The 16,438-nt window shown below is 46.7% G+C and overlaps 1 long non-coding RNA gene across 1 annotated transcript; it reads left to right on the top strand.

The window, feature by feature from the left end:
* Positions 1-1,416: 1,416 nt before the first annotated feature.
* LOC309519364 lies at positions 1,417-2,975 on the top strand. The gene is made up of 2 exons (XR_014213819.1): positions 1,417-1,552; positions 2,633-2,975. It is a non-coding gene; the product is annotated as an uncharacterized lncRNA (long non-coding RNA).
* The last annotated feature ends 13,463 nt before the right edge of the window (positions 2,976-16,438 follow it).

Raw genomic sequence — 16,438 nt, 5'->3', positions numbered from 1 at the left:
GCACCTGCCTGATATCAATAGGCAGGGAGTCCCAATGTATAGGAAGCAGCCTTACACCCTGGGATATAAGATTTCTGTTGCACCCTGTTTCTGTCCCATGCAATGCTGTTTCTGCTCTGCTTCTGTTCAGCTTCCAAAAATGACATTATTCAAAAATGACACTGTCCTCTGTGATAGAATTTTACACAATTCGGAGACTGCAAGACAGTATCCACAGGGTGTTTCTTATGATTTACCTGAGTTTGGATTTTGTTCTCCGATTCTTTTTGCAGCTTACCGCCATGTCATCCATAGACCTGGATTTGCTTCCTACAGCTGTCTGTCTCTTTAAGAACACTCCAAGTCTGATGCCTGATGATTAAGTCTATTAGATGTCTGAGGGGCTCGGCACTCAAGGTTTCTCCAGTGATGCGCTTTTTTCCCATTCGCAAAGGCTCTCCCCATAAAAGTGAACTCTCTAGTGTGTTTTCAGCTTGTTAAAATCCATTCAGGCTTTTCCAGCCATTGAAGAAAGCTTTCCCCCCTTCAGCTTCAACCCCACAGCGCACACACACACAGTTTTTCTTCAAGTATTTGTTTGATTGCCATTACAAGGTTTGTATTCAAAGAATGTCTCCCTTAGTTAAAAAGGGTGTGTGTGTGCCAGATTCATGGAACATCATTCGTAAAAGCAAGATGTGGCATAAATTATTACTTTAAAGCAAAGGTTGTGAGGAGGCTCCAGTCTTTTTTTGCAGATGTGGTAGCCTGGCTCTGCAACAGAGCTGGGAGATATTTTTCAGCTAAAGGGCTGCCTTTCCTTTATGGGGAAGCTTCTGGGGGTTGCATGCCAATGGTAAGTAGCAGGGTTGGGCATGGGGCTACCAGGGAACTATTGGGCAGATAATAGTTCCTCATCAGGTATCTTCAAATATATCTGAAGGACCGTTGTATGGGAAATGAAGCCAACTTGTTTTTCTGCAACTCTGGACCAACCAATTCAAGTCGCAAGAAAGGAGATTCTGATCAAACGCTAGGAAGAACTTTCTGGCAGTAAGAGTCATTTGACAGTGAAACGGACAACCTAGGAAGGTGGTTGTTCTCCTTCCTTGGAGCCTTTGAAACAGAAATCAGATGGCCATCCATTAGGGATTGCTTAGCTGTGGTTCCTGCATTGCATGAAATTGGACTAGATGGGCCCGGCGTGCCATCTATGTGGGCCTGTGGGGGCTGAGCCCACCAACCCCAAAAAAAATTCAGTGAGGGGGCCTGGCCCCTTCAATATTCTGTGGCTGCGGCAGTCCCGTTGGGCCTTTCAGAGGGCGCACCAGGCTCTGTCAGTCCTCCTCCCGCCATGTGACATCACACGCACTGCACATATGACATCACCACACATGCCAGGCCCCCGCAGTGTTGGGTAGAACAACTCTGTATGGAGCAACAGCAAAGCCCCCAAAAGAATTAGCCAGTTATGGAGCTCCAATCAGAGCCAATCAGGTTGGCCACAGTGAGAACAGTATGAGTCATTGGCCTGAACCAGCAGCCTCTACTTGCGGCTTGAGGTTCCACAGAGGTGGACCACTGCTCTGACATCCAGATCTCTACCTCCCAGTCCTCTGGGACCTTCCCTGGGGTCAGAATCCTCTTGGAGTCCCAGGCCCCTCATTGAATCCCTAAACCCTGGGTGGGTCTCTCCCAATTCTCTGATCTCATCCTATTCCTCCTCGCCATCTCTATGATGCCTCCATGGGATTTGTGGCACCACTAAGGGAGATGTGTTGCATTTCTGTTTAAACTGGAATTATCACTTCTAAGGTGGCATCTAGACACCAGGGGTGAATGAAATCGTCGTGACACCCAAGGCGGGGCGTTGCTACGTAGGGTGCATGTGCGGCGTTGCTATGTACGATGCATGCGCCGTACATAGCGACACCACACATGCGCTGTACTTAGCTGTTTGCCGGCGTGCTGCTCCAGCGCCGTACAGTTGGTTCCAGGATCTTCTGCTCATGCTGCAGCCACAAACGGAGGATCAGAGGGATCCCGGCACCATCCGTAGGGCACTGGAGCGCCGCCAGCGGCAAACCGCTATGTACAGCGCATGTGCAATGCCGCACGTGCACTGTACATAGCAGTTTGCCGCTGGCACCAGGATCCTCTGCTCGCGGCTGCAGCCACAAACGGAGGATCCTCCACATGCTATGAGTCCCTGCGGGGTGCCTTCTTGGCACCCCCGCAGATATGGCACCCAGTTCAAACCGCCCCCCCCCACTCCCCATTGCGATGCCACTGCTAGACACATAAATTAGCACATGCTATCCTCTCTTCCCTGACAATGAAATGCAAGTGGAATGCGGAAAGGATTTCCTGGTGTTAGAAAAGTGTTGTTGTTTTTTTAAAGAAGAAGAAGGCCACCATCAAATAATACACAGTCAAACGAACCCATCACCCAACCCAAGTTGATGGATTTGGCGCTGGTGCCAAGTTCTCTGAAGTGCAACAGCAAACAAGCCCACTCATTGTAAATAAATCAGCCACACTTCCTCCAGGGTAGGGCATTACGGGAGAGGGAGGGAGAGAGCAGCTTAATGGCAGCACGGTGGCTGAGAGGAGAATTCCAATGAAGTTTTGAAAAACTCTTTTGACATTTGAGAAAAGAAATTGTCAAGCATCTAAAGCGGTGAAGAGAGCAGGGGCCTCACCGGATGAATGTCACATTTCAGCCTGGAAAGATAGCAGCTGTTTTATCTCTGGGAACAGGTGGCTCAAAGCTACAAAGAAGATACATTGGGCATGATTCGGTCACCATTTGCACCACTCTGGAGAAGACAAAATGGGCCCTGATCCAGGAGAGTTTGCTGGGATTTACACCGTTGAGAGGGGAGGGGAGCAAATTCAGCGTGGGTGCTCAGGAAGACCATAATGGGCCTCAGGGAAAATTCAGGGGCCCATTTGAGAAGAAGACTTTCCTTCACAATTAAACATTATATATACAATGCTATGTATCTGATTCCATTTACGAATTGCTTCCCATAATATAACCCCAAAGTGTTTTGGCAGAGAAAACATCAACCGTTCAAAACAAATCTATATACAAAAGCAATTAAAAAGGATTCCATGGTGCAAAGACAATTTCAAATCCAATTGAGATAAAGACTGGTACAAATATATCCACTTAAAGGGCTCATTGAAAAGGGGAAGGACCTCAGCTGAGGCTGCAAAGATGATAAGCAGCTGTCTGTCACCTGAAGCAAGCCTTTCTGCTGTCCTTCCAAAAGTCACGCCTTCTTGAACCCCAGTTGGCGTCTGCTCAGACCCTTTCCTCAGGCTGACTAAGTGAGCCATGGGCCACATCCACAACATACATTTAAAGCAGGGTCATCCTACCAATTTTAAACAGTCGTGGCTCCCCACTCCCACCCCAAGGATTCTGACAGCTGTAGTTACTTATGTTTGCTGAGAGTTGTTAGGAGACCCCCTTTATTTCCCTCACAGAGCTACAGTTCCCACAGTTCCCTGGGAACTGGGATTGGTTGATAAATGACCCTGAGAGGCAGGAACTGGCCCAAGGGCACCCAGTGAGCTTCTTGGCAAAGTGGGGATTGGAGCTTCAATTCACTAACCACTAAAGAACACTACCTCTCAATTGTGGCTGTAGGAGCTGAATAGGGGGTCTCCTAAAAAATTATTAGCACTCTTAACAAACTACAGTGGTACCTCGGGTTACAGATGCTTCAGGTTACAGACGCTTCAGGTTACAGACTCCACTAACCCAGAAATAGTACATCAGGTTAAGAACTTTGCTTCAGGATGAGAACAGAAATCGTGCAGCAGCGGCGCAGTGGCAGCGGGAGGCCCCATTCGCTAAAGTGGTACCTCAGGTTAAGAACAGTTTCAGGTTAAGAACGGACCTCCAGAACGAATTAAGTTCTTAACCCAAGTTACCACTGTACAGCTTCCAGAATTCTTTAGGAGGGGGAGCCATGACTGTTTAAAGTGGCATTGTATTATTGTTCTGTGTTGGGGGCGGTATGCTATATGTGGAAACCCTTCTAACCCCTGGATCCAGCAAGTGTTAAAACAAGCAAATTCCTGGAATAGTCAGGCTACCTTCCTAGGGAGGCGATAGCCTAGGTGATGGGCCATTAAGGGAACAAAGTAAGTGGACTGGCACTGGCTGGTAGTTCGAAAGACAAAGGCCAGAGTGGAGAGTTGAGCGGTGTGAGCTGGAATCTGGAAGCAACAGACTGGGAAGCCAGAGAGGGAGAGGGATGCTTGATTTCTGTTTGAATCCAAGGCTGTAGTTATTAGAACCTTTTGGGGTGCTAATGCTGTGAACCCCTCCATCGCAGGCTCAGGTTTTTATATGTGTAAATAAGCCGGATATCAGAAATACACCACAGCCTCTGTTGTGCCTCATTCCAAAGGAAACACAAACCCTGGTAAGTGTCTGGAACCCCTGAAATCTTGTACAGCTCGGAGATGGGGGTGGCACCGATCCACTATCTTTGTTCCCTTAATGGCCCATTACCTAGGCTATCACCTCACTAGGGAGGTAACCTAGCTATTCCAGGAAATTATATTTTAACACTTTCTAGATCCAGGGGTTAGAAGGGTCTCGGCATACAGCCTACTTCCTCCCTTGTTCTGATCTGGGACGGTTCTTCTTACACACTTATTTCCCCCAGTGATATATAGGCTGGTTCCTCTGTCAATAGAAAACTCTGCGGCCATTGAAGTTAATGGGTCTGCACCCTTTATAAAAGGTGAGGCCCGATTAAGCACACAGAGCCACATTCAAACGCCACTTGAAGCGTTTGGAATCTGCACTTGGCTGTCATTTTATTGCATGATCATTTCCCATTATCTCGACGGCTTTATGTAAACTGCTGTTGGAAGCCAATGTAATTAAAGACCCAGCAATGCCATAATGATAATTCCTGTGAATAGGAAGTCTTCCCTTTACCCCCTCCAAATCCACTTTAAATGAGCAATTTCTTTTGACCATCATAAAGGCGGACCTGACTCGACTTCAAGGTCTCCCTTCCCCGCCTCCCACTGACTCTCTTTTTGATCATGTTTGTAATGGCAAAACTATTAAAATAATGATGACAGTCCATTAGGAAGCATGGGTGGTTTTTTAAGGGGGGGGGATGACACAGAAATATGGAGATTAATTAAAATGACCAAGAGGACTCAAGTCTACCTGATGACTTTTCTTGAGGATTCCAAATGCCTCGCTCTCTCTGTTTGACAGCTCCTTAATTGAAGAAAGTGTGTGGCTCCCCCACCCTTAAATGAACCACCAGCTTATTGTGAAGCGTTAACCAAAGTATTTGAAGAACTGAAGCTTAAGGGTCTCACTGAAAAGTTCGCTAGATGATCTTGAACCAAGTCAACTTTCCTGTGCCTTAGCAATGGCTCCTGTGCCTTAGCAATAGCTCTGCCACAAAAAGGGTGGCAGAGGTCACAAGGGGCGGTAGCTCAAGCAGTAGAGCATCTGCCATGCATGAGGAAGGTCCCATATTCAACTCCCTACATCTGGGACTGGGCATGTACCCACTCTGAAATCCTGGAGAGTTGCTGCCGGTCAGTGTTTCCCAAACTCAGGTATCCAGCTGTCCCATCCCACCATCCCTGACCACTGGTCCTGTTGGCTAGGGATGATGGGAATTGTAGTCCAACAATAGCTGGAGACACAAGTTTGGGAAACTCTGGTTGTAGACAATACTGGGCAAGATGTGCCAATGGCCCTTCAGAACAGGGACAGGGGACTAGTAGATGTTGTTAGACTACAACTCTCATCTGCAACCATTGGCCATGCTGTCTGGGGCTGGTGGGAGTTGGGCGGAGGCCAGCAACATCCAGAGGGCCACAGCTTCCCCATCCTTGACTCATTGCGCAGTCACTTATTAGTTTGATGGTGGTGGTCAATCAGAAGAGCACCTTCACTATTACCTCCTGACCCAAGAATCTGTGGTCTGTGGGAGAAGCCCTCCTCCTGGTCCCATCAGTAGATATAGTATGGAGAATGGGGACTTCTTAGTGGCAGCACTTAGAATTCCCAAGGGAAACCAGGTGTTCCCCTTTTTTACCTGCTTTCAGGAAACATATACAGACTTCCTTTATTCATCCAGGCTTTTCGTTTCATGAAGGTTTTACACTGCTGGTTCTAACTGCTGCTGTGATATGTCATGGTGCTGTGTGAAATTGCTTTTTATGTTGAAATATTGTTGGGAGCCTCAAACTTTGGGAAGCAAGTTTGAGTTCTGCATATGAAATATTATCATTAACAATAATGCAAAATGATGGCTGCAATGCTGTACACATCAACATGGCCGACAGCAATCAACTGCTGCACAGATCACCATGGAAGCAAAGGAAGCTGCCTTATACTGGACCAGACCATTGCTCTACCTAGTGGAATGTATACTGACTGGCAGGAATGGCTCTCCAGGGTTTTCAGGCAGGTGATAGGAATTGAACCTGCAGCCTTCTGCATGCAATGCAGAGGTTCCAACCCAGAGCCACAGCCCTCACCGTTCCCTGGCTCTGCATAGCACACTTGGGAGGACTCTCTTCCAAAAGCCAAGCTGTCAAAAACAAACAAACACAGAGAAGTGGCATTTGTGGACCATGCCACCCCCTTTCTCTTTTTGGTCCTCTCTTGCCCATCTGAACCACATCCTACCTCGCCACAGCTGCAGCCAAACTCTGCAGCCCTGCTCGGTAATGTGGTTTCATATTCAGAATCCTGCTCAAATGTGATTTACAGCAAAGAGGCGGCTGGTAAATGGCCGGCTTTATTTTCAGCACGCCAGTTTCATATTTGCTTTTATTGTTTGCAGTAAAAACCTTTTATTCTTTCCATTTTCCACCCGCTGTGCCTGCTGCCCGCGTGCTCCCTGGTCTCCCTTCATTTGTCATTTCCCATTTAATCTGCTCCAGTTTGCCTCTCCCCCCCCAACCCCCTCCAGCCTGTCCCTCCTCTGTAGCTGTCAGATTCTCCTCCTCCCCCACCCCTGCCAATGTCATTGCTGCAGAAGAAAAATTGGATCATATTTAACTTGATATCAAATCCAAACTCTTGATGACTTTTTGAAGGGCGTTGGAGCACGAGGGACAGAGCACCGATTTGGAAGGTGGGGGGCAAGCAACTGCACGCTATACTAGGTTTGGCATGGAACGCAGACTAGGTATTGTTTTGAAATACTCAGGGCTCCCCGGGCACCATGCCCAGTCCTAAAGACTGCCCTGCATTCTCATGAAATATGAGCAAGCCAGGAAGGCATCTGAATTTGGTGTTTAAAGTAAGTCAACGGGGCCTGCACTATCCATATTGTTGTGGGGTTTCGGAGTCCGCCTGGGTGATACCCCTTCCCAGCCTTGGGGACCTGTACCCAGGGAGGGTTAATAATCTAATGGAGGAAATTTCTAAACAAGTCAGACAAGTTTATTGGTAAGACAAAGATTTTGGCTGGCACGTTAGTGCTCTCATCTGCATCCTGAATGAATGAGCAATGTAGTCTTGGAAGCAGGCTGGAAGCTGGAGACACAGAGGCATGCTTACTCTGTGCAGGATCCAAAGCTAGAGAAGCAGGATCTGCTGAGGTGTCCCTCCATCTTATGCTCAGGTTGCATATATGTGTAAATAAAACCATAGATCCTAAAGACACCACAGTCTCCTTTATTCCAAGGAAACTGAACCCTGGGTAAGAGCTTGGAACCCCTGGAGCAGGGGTCAGCAACCTTTTTCAGCTGTGGGCTGGACTATATATTTTTTTTTGGGGGGGATGAATGCATTCCTATGCCCCACAAATAACCCAGAGATGCATTTTAAATAAAAGCACACATTCTACTCATGTAAAAACACCAGGCAGGCCCCAGAAATAACCCAGAGATGCATTTTAAATAAGAGGACACATTCTACTCATGTAAAAACACGCTGATTCCCGGACCGTCCATGGGCCAGATTGAGAAGGCAAATGGGCCGCATCCAGCCCCCGGGCCTTAGGTTGCCTACCCCTTCCCTGGAGTCTCTCAGCCCATGGAAATTGAGGTGGCATGTAACCCCATTTTGTACCAGTTTTCGGACTTCCCAAGCTGGCGCATGTGATCTTTGGGACCCAGGGCCCAAGCCCGTCTCCTCAGCAGTAAACTTCCCACTGACTTTTAAAGGGAGCTCGCTTCCGTCTTAGTACGCTAAGGGTCACAAGTTTTGATCGCCAAGCCTTCCGATTTGCATATAGATTACACACACATATGTATGTATATCTCAAGGATTCACGTTGCACACTCTTAATGCTGGGCTATATATTTGTCTCTGTTGATAGACAAGCAAAACGGGCGCAGCATGGCAAATCAGTATTCCGCGTCGGGTCTGGGGATCATCGCAGGCTGTATTGTCACTAAAGCTCAGCAAGTGTGAAGCTGATCGGTGCCTGGTTGGGAAAATACCAAGCACTCCACAGGAGCTTTTTAAAGGAAGCATAATCAAGCTCTGTTTTATACACTCATAACCGTAAACACTTTCTCCCAGTGTGGATATTAATGTAGCCCAAACAGTGGCACCCATTCACTGACAGAGGGCACCAGCAGTCTGGAGGCAAACCCGACATTTTGCAGAAGTACACAAGAATCTTGGGGTGCGGAGCATAAAACCCTAAGGGAGGGGGGCCAAAACAGTTCAATAAGGACTGGGCATGCTCCATGGGAACAGCATGCTAGCTTATCTCTTGAGAGGATGGGAAGCCTGAGGGCTCCTGGATGGCTCAGTTGGTTAGAGTATGGCGCTGGTAATGCCCAAGATTCAGGTTTGATCCCCATATGCAACAGCTGCATAGTCCCTGTTTGATTATTGAAATATACTCTGAGTCGAGTGTGGATTTCATGCTCTTTATTCAGCTCATAGTAGTGAGGAATGAATGTTCCCCCCAAATATCTGCTTTAGATACATTATTTACATAATGGGCCGCACGTGATTGGATAATTCTGGGATTCTCCCGTGGGCCAATCAGGCTGCGTATTCACTTCCACCTGGAGCTGGATAGGGTGGCTCCTGTGGACCAATCAGACTGCTGCATTGTTCTAGGACCAATCAGACTGCTGCATTCTGAATCCTATTGTTCTAGGACCAATCAGACTGCTGCCTTTTGGATCCTATTCAACTCAGTACATAACAGTGATCAATTACTCATTTTGGGGAGCAGCCACAAAACGTGGGGTTTGCGGCACAAAACCTTGGCACTTATTTGTAGTCAATTGGACAAGGTAGGATTTTTTGGCATTAACCTGTGACCCCGATTAGCTGTGTCCATTTGGGGGGGGCATGAAACGTTGGGGTCGCAGCACAAAACAACACTAAACTAGCACTAAACTTTGGCATCAGTTTTGGGGTGGTGATCCAGAATTTCGGGCTCACACATTAATGAAGGTCCAGTTAGGGAAGCTGCTGGCCCCTCTGACACTCTCCGATGGCCCCTTTGCCTTTGCGTCTGAAAATTATGATTGCTGCAGGACAGGCTTCCTCAAACTTGACCCTCCAAATGTTTTTGGTCTACAACTCCCATGATCCCTAGCTAGCAGACTAGTGGTCAGGGATGATGGGAACTGTAGTCTCAAAACATCTGGAGAGCCGAGTTTGAATAAGCCCGCTGTAGGGTGTCAGAAAGAGACCTCGCTTCTCCCAAACAGCCAGCCCTGTACCTTTAAAGGGTAAGGCCAGCTACCCCACTTTTAGCTGTTGCTTGCTGATGTGCTGCAACAAAACTGTCAGGTCCGGGATGTGTGTGGAAAGCCTCCCTGTGGCCTGCAGCTGGCAGCTGGCCCCCTCGAAACTGATTGAAAGTCTGACTGACTCAGCACACACCGGCATGCATTCCTGCAGCTCGGGCACGAAAACCCAGCATCTGTTCTCCAAGCTGCCACAGAAAGCAAGGGCTGGGATGTTGCCATGCAAATGGAATGACATGAGGCTCTCAGCGGAAAGGCCACCTGCCCCATCAGAGGCGGCACCTTGGAAATGCAGTCGTAAAGCAGGGCTGGGGAAGGAGAGAGGAGGTTGCCTTCCTTTATTCCAGTGCTCCTTTATTCCACAGAGCACAAATTTGGAGCTTCAGACAGATGCAGTAAGAAGGTGCCTTATAATGAGTTGAACCATTGGTCCATCAAGCTCAGTGTAAATGTCGGTGGAGTCGCTTCAGTAACACAGATGGAGTCCAGGGAGAAAAGAAATTGATAATACTTTACTGGGTAAACTGTACCAAAAATGTATATAATTCGAGGGTTTTGTCTTTTAGGGCTGGCCTTGTTTGTAGCAGGGAGATATTCAGCAACACGTACAGGGGGAAATGACCTGAAAAACAGCCAGTCATGGAGGGAGTTACCTTGCCAAGGATCATGCCAGCCTGACTAGTTGCTAGGTAACAACTCCTCTACTACTTGGCTGTCTGGCTGTCAACAGGATTAACCCTTAGATGGCTAACTGAATGATCCCTGCTATTGTACTTCCAACAATACCTTCCTATTGTCTCTCAGTGGTTCTGAATCTGTGAGACTGTGTTTGTTATTAGAGTAAATAATGCTTACATTTTCTCAGCGCAGGTATGGTGCAATGGTTAGAGTGTGAGAGTAGACTGGAGAAAGCCACTTACTTCGGTCAGCATGAAACTCTCTGGTCTCTTTGGCTCCGTCATTGCGCTTTTCTTTCTTAGAGGAAGAACAGGGTACAAAGGTAGATAGATAGATGATAGATAGATAGATAGATAGATAGATAGATAGATAGATAGAGATAGATGATAGATTTGAGAATCTAGGCCAGGATAGTCTTGCAAAGAAGGACTATGGAGGAAAATACTCTAGGAATGACACCCCTTTACACACACACACACTTCATTGAATGACAAATTATAGCAAAAACAGATATTATCACATTGATGCAAAGAATGATCTCCATTATATTGATGCGTCAATCTGCATTATACTGATGTGTCAATCCAACTAGACCCATTCAATCCCTGCATTTCATTATCAAGATAATAAAAACAACAATTAATTACAACTTCAAAATGTTGCTCTCAATCTACCGGAATGCTCCATTGTTCTCTTCAAAGTGTTAATATTTCCAAAGGTACCTTTGTGATTAAATTTGAGAAGGCTGTGAATCAGTTCCAATTTTCATAATATGTTCTTAGCTTATTTAGACTTCCCTTCCTTTGTGAAATCATCCTACCAAATAAATAAGCTATACCATATTAGGAGGGTTCCAGGAGGCTGCCACAGAGAAGATAGAGCAAGCTTGTTCTGGGCTACACCAGAGGGGAGGACTCAAACTAATGGACTCAAATGACAAGGAGATTCCAACACAACATTAGGAAGAACTTTCTGACAGTAACAGCTGTTTGACAGAGGCAACGGACTCCCTTGAAAGATGATGGGACTCACCTTCCTTGGAGGTTAGATGGCCATCTGCCATGGATGCTTTAGTAGTTATTCCTGCCTTGCAGGGCATTGGGATAGATGACTCTCTGGGGTCCCTTCCAACTCTAAAATTCAATGATTCTATGAGATATGGTTTTATTTACACATTTATATACAGGCTAAGCCTAAAATGAGAGGACTCACAGCATTAACACTCCAACAGACCTCGTTCCTCCATTAGCTTTGTAGGGTCAAAACCATAGCCTTGCATTCAGTACAAGTCAGGCTAGGGACATGGGTGGCGCTGTGGTCTAAACCACTGAGCCTCTTGGGCTTGCTGATCAGGAGGTCAGCGGTTCGAATCCCCACGATGGGGTGAGCTCCCATTGCTCTGACCCAGCTTCTGCCAACCTAGAAGTTCAAAAGCACAGTAGTGCAAGTAGATAAACAAGTACCACTGTGATGGGAAGGTAAAAGCTGTTTCGGTGTGCTCTGGCTTCTGTCATGGTCCTCCATGCACTGCAGGGGGTGAATTAGATGACCCTCTACAATTCATGCTGGGTACATGACCCGGAAAGCTGTCTGTAGACAAACGCCGGCTCCCTCGACCTGAAAAGCAAGATGAGTGCAACAACCGCATAGTCGCCTTTGACTTGACTTAACCATCCAGGGGTCCTTTACTTTTTACCTTACCTTACAAGCCAAGCTTCTTTGCCTCTTCTCAGCCCCAGCTAAGAGGACCCCTGATCAATTGCTCTTTTACACTCATATTTACATGCACTTCCAGTCAAGGGAGGGCGGGAAAACCTCCCCCCTTTCGCCTAAGTTAGCTGGCTCCAGCTAGTACTTTCTGGAGCAATCCGTCACCTACACAGTCATGTGAAGAGATGCTTAACACACCTTTGGCTGGAGACACTAACTTAACAAGGAGATGAGTCTGACTACTGTTGCAGACTTTTTCTCGACAGACTCTTATCTTACTGATATGAAATCACATGCATGGAAGGGACCCGAAAAAAGTCAAGAATGCTACCATTTAACCATATAAGAATATTATTGGATAAGCCAAAACCCACCCCTACCCCAATTCTATGGGCTGTGGAAGTTCATAGAATTGTAGAGTTGAAGGGGACCACGGGGGTCATCTAGTTCAACCCCCTGCAATGAAGGAATCATTTGCCCAGAGTGGGGCTTGAACCCCCATACCCGAGATTAAGAGTCTTATGCTCTACCGACTGAGTTAAGTGGGACCAGGGAAGTTTCCTTAAGCTGTTTGCTTATGTATTTCATACCATTTCCAGATACTGTGGTACCTCGGGTTACATATGCTTCAGGTTACATATGCTTCAGGTTACAGACTCTACTAACCCAGAAATAGGTTAAGAACTTTGGTTCAGGATGAGAACAGAAATTGTGCTCCGGCGGCAAGGCAGCAGCAGGAGGCCCCATTAGCTAAAGTGGTGCTTCAGGTTAAGAACAGTTTCAGGTTAAGTACAGACCTCCGGAACAAATTAAGTACTTAATCCGAGGTAAATTGATTCACAACTTACATCTAAAATACATACTAGGGTTGGAATTGGTGATCCTGGACTCCCGGCTCCAGAAGGTGGCCACACAGAGAGAAAGCTGCAGATGGACCCAAGGTGATGGTTGATAGGTTAAGGTGCCCACTGACCCACAAAACCACCCCATTCATTGATCTGAGGACCCATCGTTCTTTCGACTTCACCCTTTGAAGCTGGGATGGTTGCATCCTTAATGAGATGCTAACCCAGCTTCACTTGGGCTCTGAAGTTAACGCAAGCTGTCAAACAAATCCTTCTCGGAGCCATTTCGGTTTATAGCGGCATGAATGCAGGCGGGTGATGGAAGCCCTCCATCGCTCTTCCACGACAGCACCCATTTCCCCCCACATCGCGAAGATCTTAATACAATTAGTGCATCCATTTTCAATTAGGAGGCCATAATGCAGCTCATCTCCATCTATTTGATGCATGGTAATGCAGATTCTCGAGAGACAATGCCGCCACTTTACGGAGTGCCTGCGAATGAAAAGGGAACATTAATTGAATATTCTGTTGAAACCACCTTCAATTAGTGCCTCGGAATTTTTGCGCGACACATTCATCATTGCGGCAATTCCAGACCTGCGCGCAGTATGTTTTGGGGGCTCTGCGGTGTGCACGCATCCCATTCGCACGCATCATTACTCTGAATGCAGCAAATTTATTTGCTAATGAGGCATTAGCATTGTTCAAGGAACCGAGATCTGCAAAGATGGGCCGTAGAATTACAATGCAAAAACAGGGGAGTGAGTGAGGCACTGTGGTCTGATTTCCCCTTTATCAAAAAATAAATAAAAGTCTGGAAGACTAGCAGTGATAATAATCATAGCTTAGTGGCATTGGGAGACCACGTGATGCAGAAGGGCCCTGTTTCAAGTACCAGCACTGCCTAATAACAACAACAATAATAATAATGGAGCTTGGGCTGTTTCATGCAGGCAGGTGAAAAATACATTTGTTTATTTATTTATTCAGTTTGTGTCCCGCCTTTCCCCTAAGGAGCTCAAGGTGCTGTACATAGTTCCCCTCCTCCCCATTTTATCCACACAACAACCCTGTTAAGAAGGCTAGGCTGAGTGAGTGAGTGAGTGACTTGCCCAGTGAGTTTCCTGGCTGAGTGGGGATTTGAACCCTAGTCTTCCAGGTCCTAGTCCAACACTCTCACCACTACCCCACATTTCCACTTTGTGGCAATGGAAAGTTTCCCAGGAAGACACTGGTCTCTCTTCTGAACGTGGGCTACGGTGAATTGAAATGCAGTTGGTGGGTCTTTGTTGTTGTTGTTGTTTTAAAAAAAGAACACCACCTAAACAAAACGATGCTTGCACTTCTATTTCCTCTCTGTTGTGCCTCAATTGCTTTTTAACCTAGCAGGCCTCCACTCTTCGAGGCTCATGTCACAGTTTATTAAACCATAAACCCTTCACGAGAGGGGATTAGTAGCACAGGATCTGATCAACGAAATGTGGTTATGCCCCTGCTGCTATTATGATCTGCATAATTCTCCATTCACTGGGCTAATGAATTGCAAGCGGGTGCATTGCTGGCAAACTTGAACACAGAGGAGCTCTCCAGAAGCCAAAATCTGACACAGAGGCTGCCATTACTATTCATTGCTTTCGTTATTGATTGCGTGGGAAGAGAGATACATATAAACACACACACAAACACACGCACCAGCACAAAAACAGAATATGGCATAACACCATTATGAGATTAGGGGAATTACTCTGAATAAAAACCCTGGCCTGTTGTGCAGGCTGCAGCAGATGCGTACATGGGGGTTTCTGTTTGCAAATAACATCTAAGGAACACACTCCTAATCCCCAGCTCAGGGTTATCAATGGGGCTGAAGTGCCTCTCAGCTAGTCAGCTGGGAAACATCCTCTGCACCCCCAGAATCCATAGGGGTGGATTTCACTTCCCATCCCAATTAAGATTGCTTTGTAAATTAACCATTTTCAAAGCAGTAGGGATGCTAGTCTCTTTGCTGCAAGAAGCGACCAAGAGTCTTGTAAGGTGGAGTGTTTAGCCTGGAGAAGAGAAGACTAAGAGGTGATAGGATATCTGTTAAGTTGTGGGCGTACATATCAGACGACACAGTGATTCTTCAAACAGCTCTTGTTTATTCACAGGCCAGAACAGAACTGGGCTGAAGGGTTCAGCCAACCTGCTTATATAGAGCTCAACTACAAGCAACAGTAACAACTTTCTGTAACGATCCCATTACTGAACGTCACTTTCAATTCCTTATTTGCATATGTGGACCTGAGTGAAAACTATCTACAGTATCCCAGGGTGAGAACTTCAGTACATAACAATATCCATCTTCAAATACTCAAAGGGCTGCCACATGGAAGACAGAGCAAGCTTGTTTTCCGCTGCTTCCGAGAGGAGGGTCCAAGCCAACAGATTAAAATTACAAGAAAGGAGATTCCAACTAAACTTTAGGAAGAACTTCCAACTGACTCCCCGCACCCCCAATTGAGTGCAAGCCTGCAGGCATGAAAGCTGTGCCTTTAAAGATCTCCATCCATCTCCAGGGGCAGGGAGAATCTGGGATATGAAGGCTCAGTTCTGCTCCAGGTGTTAATCATAGAACTGTAGAGTTCGAAGGGACCTCAAGGGTTATCTAGTGCAACCCCCTGCAATGTAGGAATCAAGGATGGAACAAGCTGGGTCCAATTGTTCTAGGGGGAGGGTTAAAGCTCAGTAGCAGAGCTTCTGCTTTGCATCCAAAAGGCCCCAAGTTTGATTCCAGCCATCTCCAGTTAGGGATAAGGGGGGGGTGACGTTAACATATGAGAGTGCTGGAGGTGAAATAGTTAAACAGGTTACCCAATCAGAACCCGGGGGTGGAGTCAGAGGGACTATAAAACCAGCTCTGGGAGGGGCGGAGGAGAAAGTTCTTTGGGAGGTTGGTTGGAGTTAGTGTAGCAAAATAAGCTGAGTCAGGAACAGTTAGGGGCTAGGAAAACAAGTAAATGGTAGTTTAGTGAGTGAGAGCAGGCAGCAAAAGTTATAGATATGGATAAGCAACCCATGATTGTAATGGACCGATACCCTTTATGAAACCACGCACTTGTTAAACTGCAATAAATAAACAGAAGTTTATGTTCCAATTTAACCCTGACTGGACTCAGTATTGTACCAGGTAGGGCCTGGGTGGTGGCAGCGGGAAATAAAGTGATGGCACAGGGATCAATAGACTGTGAGACGTCCGGGGACCCTGTGTGATCACCACAGGGGGCTCCCATCTAAAATCCTGGAGATGCTGCCCTTAAATATAGACCGGGGATGAGGAACCTTTTGAGCAAGGAGAGGGGGGTCCACATTTCCTTTTGGGCAACTTTCTGGGTCCACATGCCAGTGGTGAGTAGGGTTTGAAGCAAAAGTAGGAGGAGCAAAAAAAAATGTGAATGTTACCATTGGATAGTAGTTTCTACATAATGCTCCTCTCTAGCCTCCACTCAGGA

This window comes from Podarcis vaucheri, assembly GCF_965113315.1.
Source record: "Podarcis vaucheri genome assembly, chromosome: 15".
NCBI classification, from domain to species: domain Eukaryota; kingdom Metazoa; phylum Chordata; class Lepidosauria; order Squamata; family Lacertidae; genus Podarcis; species Podarcis vaucheri.
This window is presented reverse-complemented; position numbering and strand designations above follow the sequence as displayed.